At 41.6% G+C, this 19,737-nt stretch overlaps 1 pseudogene; it reads left to right on the top strand.

Annotated features, from left to right (window-relative positions):
* The window catches only part of LOC136398436 (T-cell surface glycoprotein CD1b-2-like), a 260,952-nt pseudogene extending 244,752 nt beyond the window's left edge, over positions 1-16,200 (top strand).
* Positions 16,201-19,737: the final 3,537 nt, after the last annotated feature.

The following is a 19,737-nucleotide window of genomic DNA, read 5'->3' as shown; positions in this document are numbered from 1 at the left end:
GGGCCGCATGCAGCCCGCGGGCCGTAGTTTGGGGACCCCTGATATACAGGTATTGGTCTGGGTGGGGAGCCCTATAGACCATGGCTCTGACAGCAAACAAAGTTGGAAGGTCAAAAGTGCCCTCTGTGGTGTGGGCCATCCCACATTAAATGTAGGCCATTCCAGCTGGCTCAAGGTCCAGAGGAAACCTGGATTCAGCTGCGGACCTCCATACCCCTGAGCCCTCTTCTGGAAATCATAAAAAATTCTTCAACAGGCACTCAACTCCTGTTGGATCCCGGCACAGACTCCTGTTGTCCCATCCTAGATGACTCAGGAATAATAAGAAAAGGTAGGATACAGGCAACACACACTATTAACACAAGGAACACACTTGTCTCTCTCACACTCAACTCAGTCATTCGAGCTCAGACAAAACGCAGCGCAGCATGGAGCAAAAAGGATTCCTAATGTGACCGGTCACTCCTAAAGTTAACAAATCCAAATATCCAAATTTCAGAGAGCGGCGTCCTGCTTCTGAAAGCCCTGGGTAGGTTACCGGCAGTGTCTCACCTACTACCTCAGGATTGTGTGCTCCGGAGCCCAAAAGCCAAACGAAATGAGGATCCTCAGTGAATACTTACTCAGCTCAAGCTGTCCTTCTGGTCTCCGACCCAAAACTCCGCCAAGGGAGAATCTCGGGTGAGCCCCCAAAATGTTGCATCCACCGGGTGCGAGAACAAACGTCGGAGACTTTCAGGAGTATAGATGGTACTTTATTGGCCAGTTTAACCTGCGCAGGGGCGAACTCCCAAGATGTCCGGAGACACCGTACTCACAAGGAGCTGCAAACGAGAGTCGCGCCTGGCACTTACAGCTAGGTCCTTATATATCCTAAGTGAACAAGCATTATACAGAAGCAGATGTGGCAGTTAGCTATTCGCTAGGGAGGTGGCATGCAGCATAGAAACAGGGGCCGGCATAGCAACATGGGCCGGGCTTAGCTTAGTGGCGAATTTCAAATATAAACTTCTTTGTTCTCAGCCCTGGCCAGTTGGTTGAGTGGTAGAGCGTCGGCCTGGCATGCAGAAGTCCTGGGTTCGATTCCCAGCCAGGGCACACAGGAGAAGCGCCCATCTGCTTCTCCACCCCTCCCCCTCTCCTTCCTCTCTATCTCTCTCTTCCCCTCCCACAGCTGAGGCTCCATTGGAGCCAAGATGGCCCAGGCGCTGGGGATGGCTCCTTGGCCTCTGTCCCAGGCGCTAGAGTGGCTCTGGTCACAACAGAGCGATGCCCCAGAGGGGCAGAGCATCGCCCCCTGGTGGGCAGAGCATTGCCCTCTGGTGGGCGTGCCAAGTGGATCCTGGTTGGGTGCATGCGGGAGTCTGTCTGACTGTCTCTCCCCGTTTCTAGCTTCAGAAAAATACAAAAAAAAAAAAAAACCCAAACAAACAAACAAACAAAAAACTTCCTTGTTCTCAGCCTCACAGGGGCCCTATCAGCACTTCCTGTTCCTGCTCCTTCAATAGTTACACTCTGGCAGCCACAGCAGGGCCCTATCAGCACCTCCCTGTTCCTGCTCCAAAATGTTACACTCTGGCAGCCACAGCACGCCTCCCTGAATCTAACACTTTTCAGGATGGATAGAAGCCTTTCCCACTTCTCGAGAGACAGCAGACACTGTTGCCTCCATTCTCGCTGAAAACATCATCCCGCGGTTTGGACTGCCAACTACCATCCAGTCAGACAACGGCCCAGCCTTCACTGCCCAAATAGTTCAGCAGGTTGCCACCTCTCTCAACATCACCTGGAAGGTCCACATACCCTATCACTCTCAATTGTTGGGCAAGGTGGAAAGGGCCCATGGCATCTTGAAGAGTCAGCTAACTAACTTTCCATTGAGACCAGGCTCTCCTGGCCAAACCTCCTCCCCCTGGTACTCACCAGAATCAGGGTAACCCCGCAAAACCCCACTGGACTCAGCCCCTTTGAGCTGGTTTATGGTAGACCATTCCTAATCAATCACAGCCTACCTGTCAACCCCCCTCTTCTTGCAATGTACCTCCCCTTTCTGTCTTTACTTCGCCATCTTCTCAAGGAACACACGGACTGGACCCTTCCTCCCATAGAGGGTCCAGATGAAGCACAGCCAGCAGTCCCCCTCCAACCAGGAGATAGAGTTCTTCTAAGGGAGCTCCAACCTGGCTCCCTGCAGCCCAGATGGATGGGACCCCATACGGTAATACTGACTACTCCTACTGTAGTTAAGCTCCTAGGGCAAACACCTTGGTACCATGTCTCTCGCCTCAAACTTGCTCCCATACAGGATTGTTGGGAGTCAGAACCACTGGGCCTTACTCGTCTGTACCTCACCAAAAGTTTGGGCCATGCAGACTTTCCTGTTGCTCCTGTCCCTCCCACCAGGAACCTGCCACCAAAGTGAGCTGAACCAGGGAGCAATGCTGTTCAGTAAGACTGGCCTGATAAAAGAAGCTTCAATCTCAACTATCTGCAAGAATAATTAAGCAAAAATCTCACTTCTTACAGCCTGCTTACCTCCTAATAGCAGCCACCTATTCTTACCTGGGCTGCCCCTATCCTACCTAAATCTTCTTTTAATTATCAGCGTATAACTCATATTTACCTCTCTTTTTAAAAAAAATTCTTACAGAACTGCACCAGTGAAATTTCTCAACTCATGGCCAAACGGATGTTCCTCCTGACACCCCTCAAAATCACCACCTTCTGATCTCCCCTCCCCATGATGCCCCCAATCAGCAGGAAGTAGCCAGATGAATAAGCGGCACCCCTTATTAACACAAAAAGATCGGAATGTAAGGTTGGTGGGTAATGAGGGATGGTCATGTGGGGAACCCAGGCCCACGAACTTTGGCTAGGACTGCCCACAACCAAGCGCGCCAAAAGAAACTTCCTAGGAGTCTTTGGGAAAAAAGCAACTGACTGTCAGCCAGTGAGATTTTGCTATGTCATATTAGCCCAACTTCCCTAAAGAACCCCTTTAAATTTACCCATGCGGTCTCTCCATGTGCGATTTTCCTGACCTCCATCTCCCAGGCCAGTAAATCTCATCCAAGAAACACTCTGTACTGAATAAAGCCTTTACTATTCCACACTTGGTGGCTATGCCCCTTCCTTCCTTCTCGGCAGGGAAAAATATCTTACACTCACTTTGTTAAAGATGGCGCTGCCCACATGGAAGCCCTTCGCCCAGGTGATTGCTTGTGATAGGTGTGATTATATTAATCTGTGTTGGGGGCGGGCTGTGGGCAGGCAGAATCCTTGTAGCCTGGGGCTTGATTTTAGGACTAAGCCTTTCCTACCCTTTTTGATGTGGGGTGGTACACTCTCATGAGGAATTCTATTATGCCTCAGATAAGTGACTTTGTATCAGAGACTTCCTTGTTTGTATATTGGATTAAAGGTTTTGAATCTACATTATAAAGTGGGGCAGTCCAGGATCTTGCTCTCTCTAGGTTCCTGAGATTAGCATTAGAGAAGAAAGCAGATAAAGGCTACTTGGAGGAGAGGAGAAGCAGCCAAGATGGCAGAATGCTGAAGGAGAAGCCAGTTTGTGCCAAGAGAAGGAGATGGGGAACAGAGGTGAATAAAGCTAGTGAGCTAGATACTTCTGATTCTAGGAAACTCAAATACCATCAGTAGCTTTGTGAGCACTGAATGAGTGAGTTTTAGAGCCCAGTGTGTGTTTTTACTTGCCCGCTGGGTGCAAGCTAGGATTAAAGCTAATGGCCCACCAATTCCTGGCTCAATTGTTTCATTACCATCTATCTGAATCAGATGTGAATCTGCACTGGCCAGGCATCTGTGATGGTGGCCGTGGCTACTGGCTTTACAATGTGATATCATTCTTATAAGAAATATGTTAGATTCAAGAAGTTCTGACATGCTGGGGCTGCCAAGAGTGTACAAGGTCCCTGTGACGCTGAGAACAAAGAGTTCAGCAACATCCTGCATTGAGTCAGAGACCCTTATCAGAAGTTTATGTTTGAAATTCTCCACTGAGTAATACCCCCCGTAACTGCGCACGACCTCCCTAGCCAATGACTAACAGCCACATCAGCTTCTGTATGATGCTTGCTCATCCTAGATAGCCACCCTATAAAAAGGAGCCATTTTAGAAGCTCGGAGCTGCAGTCCCTGTGCAGGTTTGGGGGGCTGCAGTCCCTGCGCAGTTTGTTGGCTGCGCAGGTTTAGTTAGCTGCAGTGCTCCAGTCTCTTCGGAGGCGTGGGTTGCCTGCAGTCCCTGCGCAGGTTTGGAGGGCTGCAGTGTTCCCCTGTGTGGGTTACCTGCATCCCTGCGCAGGTTTGGGGGGCTGCAGTGCTCCCTTGCATGGGTTGCCTGCAGTCCCTGTGCAGGTCTGCAATAAAACTTATAAAATTCACTTTGGATCTGCTGTGACCTATCTCGCTAGAATGTAACAAAATACATATTTGATCTTCATTCTGTTTTTGGCATAGAGCTCCTAAAATCTTTGGAATTTTCTAAGCATTGAAAAGCAGTCAACGTGTCTTTTATTATGTGAATGAGGTGACTTTTAAAAAGCCCTGAGGTAACCTAAGGATGAGGGCTGTTAAACAGCAGAGACAACCCTGTGATTGGAGGGTTAAAACTTTCAGTCCCACTAAATTGACTCACAGGAGGGGAAGAGGAAGTGAATTTTAAATCAATTATCACTGGCCAATTATCTAATTAATCTTACCTACATAAAGATGTATCCATACAAACCCAGAAGAATGGGGTTCAGAGAGCTTCTGGTATGACAAACACCTCAAGATTCAATAGAATGGAACCCTTGAAAAGAGCATGGGAGCTCTGAGACATTTCTCTCTACATTGCCCTATGTATCTCTTCCAGCTGGATTTTCCTGAGTTATATCATTTTATTAATAAACAGGTTATCTAGCAAGGATAATATTCACCTGAGTTCAATGAAGGGCTTTAGCAAATTAATAGACACCCAAGATAAATCTATGTAAGGCAGGGGTCGGGAAGCTTTTTGGCTGAGAGAGCCATGAACACCACATATTTTAAAATGTAATTCCATGAGAGCCATACAACAACCCATGTATGTTATGCATTATCCAATAAAAATTTGGTGTTGTCCCGGAGGACAGTTGTGATTGGCTCCAGCCACCTGCAACCATGAACATGAGCAGTAGGAAATGAATGGATTGTAATACATGAGAATGTTTTATATTTTTAATGTTATTATTATTATTTTTTAAACTTTTTATTTATTCATTTCAGAGAGGCAGGGGGGGGGTTGTGGAGAGAGAGAGAAGGGGGAGGAGAAGGAAGCATGCACTCCCATATGTGCCTTGACCAGGCAAGCCCAGGGTTTCAAACCAGCAACCTCAGTGTTCCAGGTGACACTTTATCCACTGTGCCACCACAGGACAGGCCACGTTATTATTATTTTTTTTATTAAAGATTTGTCTGCAAGCCAGATGCAGCCATCAAAAGAGCCACATCTGGCTTGCGAGCCATAGGATCCTGATCCCTGATGTAAGGTGACCAATCGTTCTCCTTTAGGGAGGACAGTCTTTCTCTTGTAAGTTCCATCCTCCCTTGAAAAGTGTCCCCCTGCATGTCCTCCTTTTTGATATTGGAAGACTAATCTGTAAATGTCCATATTCGATAGATGCAGAGTTGATCCATTGCATGTGATGTGACGTATTTGTATTTGACATGATGATTCATCATGGATCAGTGTTAGTTTTAGTGAGACACGATTATGAGACACATGTGCTCTGCACAGGAGGCCTTGAGAGAGTGCGTGATATACCAAGAGCGTAAATGGCTTTGTGTACTTCTTACTGAAACATGACATGGCACATACAACATTGTAGACTCACGATTATTTCTTTCTCAGTGAATATTCAATCATAGATGAGGAGCCACTGAGCCATTTCACCCACAGGTGTTATAAAGTACCAAAGGCTACAGAATTAATATTAATATTTTAGGAGGCTTGAAGAACATTTTATTAATTTGGATTAAGGTGTGCGGAGAAATTGTGAGAATAGTCTCTGTACTGTGTGATTGGCATAACCAGGAGGGCCCTTGGCATTGTATTGTAAATGCAAAGGGGAGGAAAACATGGATTCCCAGACATTCCACCACACCTGTGGGGAAAGGGGTGAATGGCTAGCCAGGTGCAGGAAGAGAAAAGCCAAAATAAACCTCTTATAGCAATGAGTCATTTGCGGGCATTTGTCCCCACCGAAACTACCTCTCCTATGTAAATGTGTGTGTGACTCTGGACAGAGAGATAGCAGATAAACACTAGATAATATAGGAATGCCTTTAATATGTAAAGAGACATCTTTCTACCATTGTGTTGGCTTGTAAACTTTGTTTTCCCCAAAATGATGTATAGCTTGCAAATTGAACGTGGTCCTATCATGTTAAAGGACATATGACTATAACCAATAGTGGTAAGGGGCTCCTAATTGCAATTTTTGCTTCTGTACTTCCCACTTACAAAACAATAAAAACTAAGTAGAACAAAGGGCCGGCGCGCTCTCCCTCAGATTTCTGTCGGAGCTGCCGCTGCTTGGCCAAGCTAAACAATAAAGCTTTGGTGTGTAAACTACGGACCTTATTTCTGTCTTTCATGTTTTGGGTCCCTCCGAATTTGGATTAACAATAGACATGTAAGCACAATTAATGTAAAATTTAATATGAAGGATATTTCTTGTTCAGATATTTCCAACATATTGATACAATTTGATACATTGACAAAAAATATTCATTCAGTGGAAAAGTATTATTCTTACAATTATTATTAAAATTAATAGGCATGTAAGCATAATTACAATATAATATATACAAATGTTTTTATTATGCATTCACTATATTATAGTGTATTATTGTGAGAAAGGAGGCCCCCTCCCTTCAAATAAGAGGCTTCAAAGATATTTCATAATTTAGGCCAAGCGTTCAGAGATATTTTGTCAATATAATTTTGTACTTGTGTAATTTACAAAATCTCAAGATGGCTGATAGTATTTCTGTTTAAGAAGGGCTGTTATAATGTAAATAAAGAGGTTTGCATACTTAGAAGGTTTTTAATAGAAGGAGGAAGGAGGCTTGGGCCCCCTCCCTTCTATACACCTGGGTGAAAGACGGTAAAACAGCCAGGAATATAGGAAGAGAAGGGAGACTTGAGTAGTCCTTTACTCTTCCCCTTTCTTTCTCCTTAATGGGTGATTTACAAATAATGATCCTCTGGCATCCTGTAAGCCCCCTCCCATCCCAAAATCATGTAATTGAAGACAAAGGAATCATGTGAACTTACTTTCTGTAAAGGGTATATAAGGTGTAAGAAATTTAATTTTGGGGACCATGTGTGTTTGCAACTATAGTCCCGCACCCTCTGCTGGCTAAATAAGTTCTCTTTTTTCCCCTTATATATTATCTGAGTGTCAATCTTCCAAGATTTTGATCTGCAGCAATTGCTGCAATGAACAAAATGTTTCTTTTATTTACGATATTGTTTTCTTCAATTTATATTTGACCTCCTTTTCATTGTAAAAAAATTGGTCACCTCAATGTATGGGAACTTCTATTCCATAATAATGACGTGATTATCTGTGCTTGCAATTGGCATCTGAAGTTAGGTTGGAGGGGACCATTCTCACAGAACTAAATAGAGATATTCCGGGTCTATTTAATTGAATTCACCCAGGCATTACAGGATCATGTCAGTGAATTCCAGATGATATGTGAGTGTATTCATCTGATCTGGGGAGATTACCAGTGGCTCTCTCTTACTCTCTCTTTTAATTCATACTACTATATCCCAGGATCTTTCTTTCACTCTGCCTTTCCAGTTTATGCAACTGTATACACAAACTTTTGTAGAGCAGTCTTCATCTTAGACTCCATACCTCCACAAAGTACTTCAAATTCTTCCTGCTTTTTGCATTCTTGTCCAATACAAACCACCCTTTGTTTGTGTATAACATTTCTCACTTAAACCTTAAGTGTAAAGCCAGTAGCCATGGCCACCATCACAACTGCCTGGTCCATGCAGGTTCTCATTTGATTCGAACAGACGGTAATGAAACAATGGAGCCAAGAACTGGTGGGCCATCATCTTTATCCTAGCTTGCACCCTGGCGGGCAAAAAATACACACAGTGGGAAAACACGTTCCTTTCCATTCAAGGCTCCCAAAGCCACTGACTTACCTGAGTTTCCTAGAATCAAAAGTTTCTAGCTAACTAGCCTTATTCACTTCTGTTCCCCATCTCCTTCTCTCTGCACAAACTCTGCATGAACTGGCTTCTCCTTCAGCACTCCACCATCTTGGCTGCCTCTCCTCTCCTCCACATGGCCTTTCTCTGCTCTCCTACAGCATGGGCTCCTCCTAGAATGTAATCACTCTTCCCCAGAATAATATGATCTCTCTTGCTTTTAAAACCTTTTGGCGCAAAAGCCCTCCCCCAACACACATTAATATAATCACACCCATCTCAAGCAGGAAGGGCAACTAATATTATCACCTGGGCAATGGGCTTCCACATGGGCAGTGCCATCTTTAACAAAGTGAGCATAATATATTTTATCTGCCCAACACCAAGCAAGAAGCCCTTACTTTTCTTACCCTGTATCTAAGAGAATTAAAGTGTGACTTCCTTTGTTTTCAGTCTACCTCCTCAAGCATCTCCTGCCTGCTCCTCCTCTCAATGTAAATCTCCCATTCATCCTGGAATGTCTACTTCCTCCTGACTTCACCACCCTACTCCTCACATTACCCCCTTCTTTCTTTATACCTCTTAGACTTTATTACAACAGCCCTTCCCCACCATTTATGATATGTATTCTTTTCTCCTTTTTTCTACTTATTGAAAAGTCTTTGAATAGCTGTGGCTGGGTAGCTCATTGTTAGAGCATTATCCTGATATGCTAAAGTTGCAGGTTCAATCCCCAGTGAAGGGCATATAAATGACTCAACCAATGGGTGCAGAAATGTAGGCAAAAACAAATTAATATTTATCTATCTATCTGTCTATTTATTTATGCATCTATCTATCTCTGTATCTGAAATCAATCAATCAATCAATAATTTTTTTTTTAAATCTATGCATACAGTCATACACCTGTTGACATTGAGGACTTGTTCTGAGAAATACACTGCTAGACAATTTTATTGTTGTGTAACTATCATAGAGTGCACTTAAGCAAATATAGATAAGATAGCCTAAAATACACCTAGGCTATATGATATACTTTATTACTCCAAGGCTACAATCTTACAGAGCACATTACTGTACAAATATATATATATATATATATATATATATATATATATATATATATATATATATATATATATATATATAATTAAATCAAGCACAGGAGAAAATGATCTGATCAAGAGACGCAGTAAACACAGGAGGATAAGGCTATCGCTAGTATAACATGGCATAATGTTATACAGCAAACTTATTTTTCTGTAAGTAGGAAGTATACATTTTAAAATTATTAACTGTATAATAAACACATAAACCAAGAGCATCATTTATTATCATTATCAAGTATTATGTACTGTACATATTGCATTGTTATTCAGTTATACAATCCCAGCAAAGTGGGTTTGGTTACCCCAGAATGACCACAGAAATATGAGCAATGCGTTATGCTGTTATGATAGCCATGATGTCACTAGGAAAATAGAAATTGTTTAGCTTTACTATAATCTATGGGACTACCCTCTTCTACGTGGTTTGTTGTTTACTGAAAAGTCATTGTGTGGCTCGTGACAGAACCAGATTGGTTTTTGGCTCATCATTTCACATCTCAAACCTTTTTTTCCTTCTAAATCTTAAATTTTAAGTTGCTTCTCCATCCCTTTCCTTCTTGTTGGCTTTAAAAATTCTTTTCCTCTGTTTTTCTTTTATCCTGATCCCTTTGAAGTTCAGGGTATAGCCAGCTCTGAGCTGCATACTGGGGAGAGCATAGTAAGCTTCCCAAGGAGAGCTTTAGGAGGAGTGGATTTCCTGAGCTTCCAGAATGACACGTGCACACCTGCCGGAGAGGTGGCAGCAAAGCACAGAGGTTCTGTACACTATACTCTCAATACGAAGGTCTCTTTAGTATCATAGAGAAGCTCCTCTTAAACACCTGTCCCGATATCTCTTGGGTGTTCTTGATGCAGAGAAGGTGAAACTGCAGAGACAAGGTTTGTCCTGTTTTCTCTCCAAGACTTTTTTATTTCACTTTTCACTACCTCTTTGAATTCAAAGGTTGGGGTTACCTAAGAAGAGAGGGGCTTCATCAGTAAATTGTTTGGATTCCAAAACAATGGGAGAGGTCACTGTCTAAATTTGTGGGTTTCTGAGTCCCTATGCTCTCGATTAGTGTCATAATGTGACACTGTCCTGCTCCTTTCTGCCCCAGTGAAGCCTGAGGCCTGGCTTCCAGTGGCCCTCCTCCTTTGCCTGGTCATCTGCTGCTGGTGTGCCATGTCTCAGGATTTTACCCCAAACCTGTATGGGTGATGTGGATGAGGGGTGAGTAGGAGCAGCCAGGAACTCATCAAGGTGACATCCTGCCCAATGCTGATGGGATGTGGTATTTCTGAGTAACCCTGGACGTTGTGGCTGGGGAGAAGGCTAACCTGAATTGCTGAGTAAAGCACAGCAGCCTGGGAGGCCAGGACATCGTCCTCCACTGGGGTGAGAAAGAACTGGACCTGTTTGGAAATGGGAGGAGATGGTCCACAAACATGGAGGGAGGGGCGAGCAAATGGTGAGACTTAGTGGGTGTGATGAAGAAACAGGGAGGGAGAAAGGGAGAAAAGGAAAGAAGGAGGAAAAACAAGAGAGAGAGAGAGATAAACTAAGGGAGAAATTTTCAACTGGTGTGTTACAAGAAATTTCAAAACTCGCAACATCTGATTATTTAGTCAGGGGCACTGACTTGCCATGAGATGAAAAAGATTGAAAATCACTCATCTCAGGTACAAAGGAGGTAAGAGTCATGGACCTAGAAATTGGTTCAAGTAGCACAAGAGGAAGTAATAGAAAATAAATATGGACTGCTGTGTTAGAGAATCTGAAAGGGGAATTTGGATTTGCCTTCACATCAAAGCAGGTTGAGATGGAGCTGACACTCAGGTGAGCAAAGGAAGGGCAGGAGACTCAGGAATGGGTTTGCAGTGACATCTGTGTGTCTTCTCCCAATTGCCAGGACATTCTACTGCCACCATGGTGATAATTTTGGCAATAATATTGCCCACCTTCATTGTTGGATATGTCTTGCATTATGGTACTTGAGGCACCGGTAAGTTTCTTAAAATCATTCTTTTCTGTCCACTCCCAATCTTTTATACCATTATTATATACATATTTACATCATTTTAGCCTCAATCTTTCTTTTCTTAATTTATTTTTTAGCTTATTGAGTTGGCATGGTTTGCAAACCATGCAGGTTTCAAGTGTCCAACTAATATAAAACCATCCACGCACCACATCATACCCCAACCCCAGCAAAGTCTCTTTCTGTCCACCTTCCCTCCCTTTGCTCTCCTCCCCTTCGCTCCACCACCTTTTCCCTCTGCCTATTGCCACTCTGTTGTCTGTGTCTATGTGTTATGTATTTATGTTTTGGGCTGACCTCTTCACCTTCTTTGATTCAGTCCGTTCTTCCGACTTCCCTCTGACAGCTGTCCATCTCCTCCCTGTGTCCCTGCCTCTGCATGCTCTCCCAACTTCCCATCTATTTAATATAAATCTATTTTTTAATTGTAGTAAAGTATACATGACATGAAACTTATCTTAGCCATTTTTAGATACACAGTTTAATAGTATTAATTACATTCTCTTTTTGTGCAATCAATCTCTACTACTCTTTTCATTTAGAACAATTAAAATTGTACACCCATCAAAAAACATCATTTCATTTCTTGGCTATCTAGGCCCAGACAACCAACATTCCATTTTCTGTTCATATAAATTTGACTACCTAGTATTTGTTTATTTATTACTGGGTTATTTTATTCACGATAATGTATTTAGAGATCAGCTATGTAGTAGCATGTGTCAGAATTTATTTCTTTTTTAAAGAAGGCTGAATAATCAATTGCATTTATATAACATGTTTGTTTAACCAATCACCTATCATTGGACATTTATGGTATTTCCCCATGTATAAAATGCACTTTTTTAAGAAAAATTTGGGGTCTAAAAACTGGGTGCATTTTATACAGTAGTTGTAGATTTTTTTACTTGTATTTTGAGGCAATATACGAAGACAGTGATTTGTCATCAAACACATATGAAGACAAGCTAATGGATGGGAGTTTTGACAGTGATGAGAAGTTGTATGCATTTTATAGTGAATAAAACTTGAGTTTGATAACTTTTTGACTTTTTGTAATACTTTTATTTTCAAATTTTGGGCCCCAAAATTAAGGTGCATCTTATCTATGGAAATGTCTTATACATGAGGAAATACAGTAATTTTATTCCACATTTTGGTGTTTAGGAATAAGTCTGCTATGAAATGGTTGTAGAAATATGACTTAGGTAGAGCTAAAACTGCTTGTGTTCTTAACCGGTCATATCAGAATATCCAGTGAGATTTCATCATGTCTCCTTTCCCATTTGTAATATATACCCAGAAGACCAGAAGCTCAGGCTGTCAGCCCAGGAGTCAATCTCATCCTATTTAATAAAATAATTATCATATTTTATCAATTCAGAGTTCCTATAGGTTTTGAGATATATCATAATTGACACACTAGCAGAAAATGTATTAAGAACTGTGAATTTATTATAAGATGGTATCAATAGTGGGCTCCACCCAGATTTCATAAATGTATGATGTAAGAAAGACTGTATCTCAGAATAAATAAAATAAAGAACAGATAGTCCCCGACTTACAATCTTTTTTCTTTATAGTGTTGTGAAAGCAATTTATATTTATTAGAAATGGTACTTGAATTTTGATTTTTTTCTTCCCCTTGGCTAGCTATATGCAGTATGATATCCATTGATGATGCCAGCTAGTGTCAGTAAGCCTAGTTCCCAGTCATTCATGAGGTCATGGGGACAAATGTTTACTGTGGTAGATGATTTTGCCCATATGTAGTCTAATGCAGTGGTTCCCAACCTTTTTTGGGCCACGGACCAGTTTAATGTCAGAAAATATTTTCAGGGACCGGCCTTTAGGGTGGGACAGATAAATATATCACGTGACTGAGACAAGCATCAAGAGTGAGTCTTAGATGGAAGTAACAGAGGGAATCTGGTCATTTTTTAAAAATAAAACATTGTTCAAACTTAAATATAAATAAAACAGAAATAATGTAAATTATTTATTCTTTCTCTGTGGACCGTTTCCAAGTGGCCCACGGACCTATACCGGTCCACGGCCCGGGGGTTGGGGATCACTAGTCTAATGTATTGAGCATGTTTAAGGTAGGCCAGGCTAAGCTGAACTATTCATTGGATTAGCTGCATTAAATCTTTTTTTGACATGCAATAATGATTTATTGACATAACTCCATTGTAGGTCAAGGAACATCAGTTTTCAATTTAATGATGACATATCTTTGGCTTCCTGCTTTAAAACATGTTTTTCTTTTGTTTTAAAATAACATTTGTCAAAATAAGCTGATTAAAATTATGCTGGAATAGTTGTGTTTCCAGAGATACTCATATCATTTTCTTTTTGTGCCAGTAGTTATTTGGTTTATTTAAATTAAATTTAATGTGGTGACATTGGTTAGTAAAACTGTATAGGATTAAAGTGTACAGTTTGATAATACATTACCTGCATATTGCATTGTGTGTTCACAACCCAAAGTCACATTTTATTCCATCATGACATACTTCAACTTCTTTAACTTTTACTATCCTCCCACCCACTTCCCTCTGGTAGCCACCATACGATTCTCTGTGTCTAGGAATTTTAGTTTTCTATTTATGTTTTTGCCTTCAGTTTTATACCCCAGATGTGAGTGAGAGCATATGGTTCTGGACTTTTTCTGTCTGACTTACTTTGCTTAGGATAATATTCTCAAAATCCACTTATGTTGTTGTAAATGACAGTATTTTGTCATCTCTTATGGCTGAGTTGTATTCCACTGTATATGTGTACCACATCTTTGTGACTCAATTACCCATCAAAAGACACTTTGGTTGTTTCCATATTTTGGCCACATGAATAATGCTGCAATAAAAATATAGGTGCATAAATCTTTACAAATAAATGTTTTCAAATTTTTCAGGTAGATACCCAGAAGTGGGGTACTGGGTCATATGGTAACTTTATTCTTAATTTTTGAGGAGCTTTTATACTGTTTTCCATAGTGACTATCAGTTAAAATTCTCACCAGCAGTAAATGAAGATTTATTTTTCTCCACAACCTCTCCAACACTTATTATTACTTGTTTTGTTGTTGTTGGTAATGTCCATTATAACAGGGTGAGGTGGTATCTCACTGTAGTTTTCATTTTCATGTTTCTAATGAGTAGTGAAGTTGACAATCATATATCTGTTGGCCATTTTTGTGTCTGCTTGAGAGAAGTGTCTATTCAGATCTTCTGCCCATTTTTAATTGGATTGTGTGTATTTTTGGTGTTAAGTTGTAAGAGTTCTTTACAAATATTTGATTTTACCCCTTGGTCAAAACTGTTTATATATATATATATCTTCTCCTATTTGAATGGTTCTCTTTTTATTTTGCTGGTAGTTTGCTTTCGTGTATGGAACCTTTCTAATTTGATGTAGTTCCATTTATTTTTGCCATTTCTTCCCCTGCCTTTGGGATGAAAGGCATAAAATCTACTTGAAGACCAAGGTCTATAAGTATAGTTACTTAAGTTTTCTTCTATGTCATTTATTTTTTTTGATCTTATGTTTAGGTTTTTGATCTATTTTGAGTTAATTTTTGTATATGGGTGTAGGGCCTGGGGCTGCTGTCATCGTGGCCATTCACATGCAGATTCTCATTGGATTCAGGCAGACGGTAAAGAAACAGTGGAGCCAAAAAATGGTGGGCCATTTGTTTATTAAAGTCTTGCACCTGCCGGCAAGTAAACACACAGGGAAGACCTCTTCCTTTTCTTTCAGTGGCTTTCAAAGCCCTGACACATTCTCTGGTACAACAACCATGAGAACCTTCTCTGGTTTCTCCTAGAATCAAAGGCCCCACCAGTCTTAGTGGAGCTCAAAAAGCCCCTCAGCTCCGGTTCCCCAACTGCACACCTTCTCTTTCCCTGCCAACATGGCTTCTTTCTCAGCACTCTGTATTCTCTCTGTTCTCACTTTGCAAACATGGCTTCTTTCTGCCTCTTCTCCTTCTTCTCTCTCTCTCTCTCCTCTGCCAAACATTCCACCCCTTTTGCTCACTTTACAATCCACATCACAGGTAAATCCTGAGCAAGGAATGAGGTATATTATACAAACAAATTATAGTAACAGTACAAGTCATACAATTTCAACAATTACAAAGGTGCCTTTCACAATGTCTCTGAGCACTCTGCCCAAGGTGAAAAATGTCCTTGGAGCTTCTCTTCAACTGGATGAAAAGCTTCTCGTTGCAGGAGGACCTCCACCAGAGCCCCCTCCCCCCATGATCTCTCATATTATCCAAAAGCTGCATGTCCATCCAACAAGGGAGCTGGTGCCCCCTCTGGTCGCAGTTCAAGAGTCAGTCCACACACATGAGGCCTCAGGTCTTCACCTTGATTCCTGCCATCATGTCAGCTCTGAAGACACTGCCCCAAAGAGGAGCACATGGATGGCAGCCAGCATTTACACCTCTGCTCCAGAGATCATGATGCTATCCACCCCTATTCCCGCAATTGTAGCAAACCTACCAGGGGCTTAGTAAATATTCTTTGCTGACGAATTTTTACCTTCCGGGGTCTGTGGATGGCAACTTCAGAAATAACCGCTCTCGCTGACTCAGAGCCACGCCTCCCACACGGCTCCATCTTAGGCTCCTGTGGGTGCTGGCTCTTAGCAACTTCCAGGGGAAACTGCAACTCGCAAACCCGTAATTCCTTCTCCAGACACTGTTCCGTTTCCAAGTGCAATTTGCAATCCCAGTTGGCCTCCTTCTTCAGTGCTTACTCCAGTTCCACACCCTGTTGGTGCTGCTCAGTTTACAGGCCTCAGGCACTTTCTTGCACAGAGCTCTCGGTTCCCTCTCACAGGGCTGTAAAAAATAGCCAGCCCACTGTCCCGAATAGGACAGCCATGGGGAACCATAACAACAACCAGTCCTCTACCCAAACCCTCAAGGGTGGTGGCGGCTCCATACAGATCTGATCTGAATGCTGCCGCAGACTATGCCAGATGTATGGCCACGATGGTCGCGACTACTGGCCATACAATAGAGAATAACAGTAATCTAATATCATTCCTTTTTATGTGCTTTACAATTTTTCCAGAACCATTTATTAAAGAGGCTTTTTTTTAAAATTGTGTGTTTTTGGCTACTTTGTCAAAATTAATTGCCCATATATGATATATGTGGATTTATATCAAGCTTTCAATTTTGTTTTATTAATCTGTGTGTCTATTCTTCTTCCAATATTATGCTGTTTTGATTATTTTTGTTTTGCAGTATAATTGGAAGTCAGGGAGTGTGATACCCCTGGCTTTGTTTTGTTTTATTTTGTTTTTTCCCCATATTGCTTTGGCTATTTGAGGTCTTTTTTATTTCTTACAAAGCTGATGTTTTTTCTAGTTCTTTAAAAATATCATTTAGCATTTGATAAGGATAGCATTAAATGTGTATATTGTTTTGTGTAACATGACATTTTTAACTAGGTTTATTCTTTCGATTACTTTCTTTACATTTCATTTGTGTTATATAAGATTCTAAAAACCTAATTCCAATCTGTGTAGAGAGTGTTTCCTCACATATCTAAAAAGCAATTTGGACACCAGGAAGGTGTTTTACAATTCAACCAAATTCTTACACTACTTACTTGGAGATAGTGTCAGATTTCACAGGTTAAGGATTTAGTTCTGTAAGAATGTCCCTCTACAACCTAACTTTAGATGCCAATTGCAAGAGAGAGAGGGAACCATTGGTAATCTCTCCCGATCAGATGATTACACTCACATATCATCTGGAATTCACTGACATGATTCTGTAATACCTAGGTGAATCCAATTAAATAGACCCAGAATATCTCCTCCAGTTCAGTCACCTCCATATCGCAGAAGTTTCCCTTAAACAAAGCCTTCAGGAAAGTGGTGGTGCTGAGTCACTATCCCAGCCATGAATCTGCAAATCTTCTAGCCAGCCTGAGCCTTGATTTTGTGCCCAGATGCTATTGATAAATGATGATATAGGGATGACATGGTATGAGATTGGCCCCTGGAAAGCTGTAGGTAGTGAAAAGATAAGAAAAATGAAAAGAAACAGAAAAGCAGTAGGAAATGAGAGGGAAATAAAAGAAAACCAGAAAGATCCAAAAAACAAACCAATCCAGAGTCTGAAGAACAAAATGCAAGAAACATTGATTTGTGGTATTGTGTCAGGCTCTACGGCTAGCCTCCAAAATAGAAGAAAAAGGCTAGAGATAGGCTGGCCCAGACCCTGTCTGGATGAAACAGACCATCCACACCCAGAGTTCCTGCCAGAGTTACTCTTACTGTGCTCGTGCTCATGTCCATGCTTGTTGTCAGCACCTGGGATGAGATATGTTAGCAACAGAAGTGACAAAAGCAGCATTTCATAGGGAGATGGTACTTTTGATTCTTAGAGCTGGTGTTTGATGTCTGAACTCAGCAAACTGTTGATTCCTTAGTCTTCTATAGTGACTTCTTCTTCCAGGAGACAAAACTCTGCCTCATCCATGTTGCACATAAGAGAAAAACTGTGCCTCCCACACCCTGACCCTCCCACTCTGCCTGTTATTTCCACTCCAGCTCTTGACTTCCAGATTTTTTCTTCTTTCTCAGCTTCTTTATACTGCCTTGAATAAGCCACCATATGGTTTGAAAATGTCATTTTATCCCCTCAATCTTTTCTTGTAACCTATGTTAAATCAGAAGGCACGGTTAAAAAATGGCCTCCTTTAGTCTAGGAAATTTCTTTTGGTTCATCATCCCACCTCCATCTTTCTCCACATGGCCCTCTCTTCTCTTGCACTTTGTCATTGCCTCTTCCTTGCATTTTTTTTTTTTTGTATTTTTCTGAAGTTGGAAACAGGGAGGCAGTCAGACAGACTCCTGCATGCGCCCGACCAGGATCCACCTGGCACGCCCACCAGGGGACGATGCTCTGCCCATCTGGGGCGTTGCTCTGTTGCAACCAGAGCCATTCTAGCGCCTGAGGCAGAGGCCACAGAGCCATCCTCAGTGCCCAGGCAAACTTTGCTCCAATGGAGCCTTGGCTGCAGGAGGGAAAGAGAGAGACAGAGAGGAAGGAGAGGGGGAGGGGTGGAGAAGCAGATGGGCACTTCTCCTGTGTGCCCTGGCTGGGGAATCGAACCTGGAACTCCTGCATGCCAGGCTGATGCTCTACCATGAGCCAACCAGCAGGGCCTCTTCCTAATATTCTTAATTTTCCTTCTCATTTTATTCCCCTATCTGGACTCCCAAACCCCACATTTGTGTGTGTGTGTTGATGACCATTTACAAAAGAAAAACATTCATTATTATTTCATGTTTTTAATTTTTCCAACACTTTTTAATGAATTTTAAAGAGAAGAAGGATGAGAGAGAAAGAGAGAGAAACAGAAACATCAATTTGTTGTTTCACTTATTTATGCACTCATTGGTTGATTTTTATATGTGCCTTGAATGGGGATAGAACCTGCAACCTTGCTGTATTGAGACGAGGTACTTCCAAATCTTGCCCATTGTAAATAACACTGCAAGTAATATAGGGGTATATGTATAATTTTAAATTTGTGTTTCCATGGTCTTTGGCTATATTTCCAAAAGTAGAATCACTGGGTCATAAGGCAGTTTCATTTTTAATATTTTAAGAAAACTCCATATTGCTTTCCATAGTGATTGCACCAATTTATATGCCATTCAGGGTGCTCTGTCACATGTTGACACACTAATCATATAAAGTGCCAGTGAGCAAGCCTAACACAGCTGTTTTCCCTACAAAAAACTCACCTATGTTCACCAACAAATGCTAAGTAACTCTTTTAGGCTCTGGTGCTCTAAGCTAGGGCTCCCCTCATGGAGTTTAGGACCCACATTTCAGGGCAAATCTCCCCACAGATAAGAGCAAACTCAGGACCCTAAGCTGCCATTGACTCCTGGGAGCTGGGCGACTCTTTTTGTGTCTCTGCCCTTCCTACCTGTCTCGATGTGGCTTCTGTCACTCCTTAGTTATGGATTCTCTACATTTAGTCTAAAGTTGGTATTTCAACACAATTGTTTTTAAATTTAGTTGTAACTGAAATTTGGTTCTGGGAGGTGACAGTCGTAAGATTTGCCTATTCAGTTGCCATCCTGTAATCTCCCTTAGTTATTTTTTATAGATGTATCAGGGGTGACATTGGTTAAAAAATTATATAGGTTTCAACTGTACAATTATACAATACAATGTCAGTATTCTGTATTGTGTGTTCACCATCCCGAGTCAGATCTCCTTTCATCACCATTTATATCTCTTTATCCTTTTGTGCCTCTTCCCAATCCTCTTTTTCCTCTTTCCTCTCACAGTTTTCTGTGTTTGTTTGGGTTTTTCTCTGCTTATTACCTTCACATTATTTTACCAGCC

The sequence above is a fragment of the Saccopteryx leptura genome, chromosome 3 (genome assembly GCF_036850995.1).
Source record: "Saccopteryx leptura isolate mSacLep1 chromosome 3, mSacLep1_pri_phased_curated, whole genome shotgun sequence".
In the NCBI taxonomy this organism is placed as follows: domain Eukaryota; kingdom Metazoa; phylum Chordata; class Mammalia; order Chiroptera; family Emballonuridae; genus Saccopteryx; species Saccopteryx leptura.
This window is presented reverse-complemented; position numbering and strand designations above follow the sequence as displayed.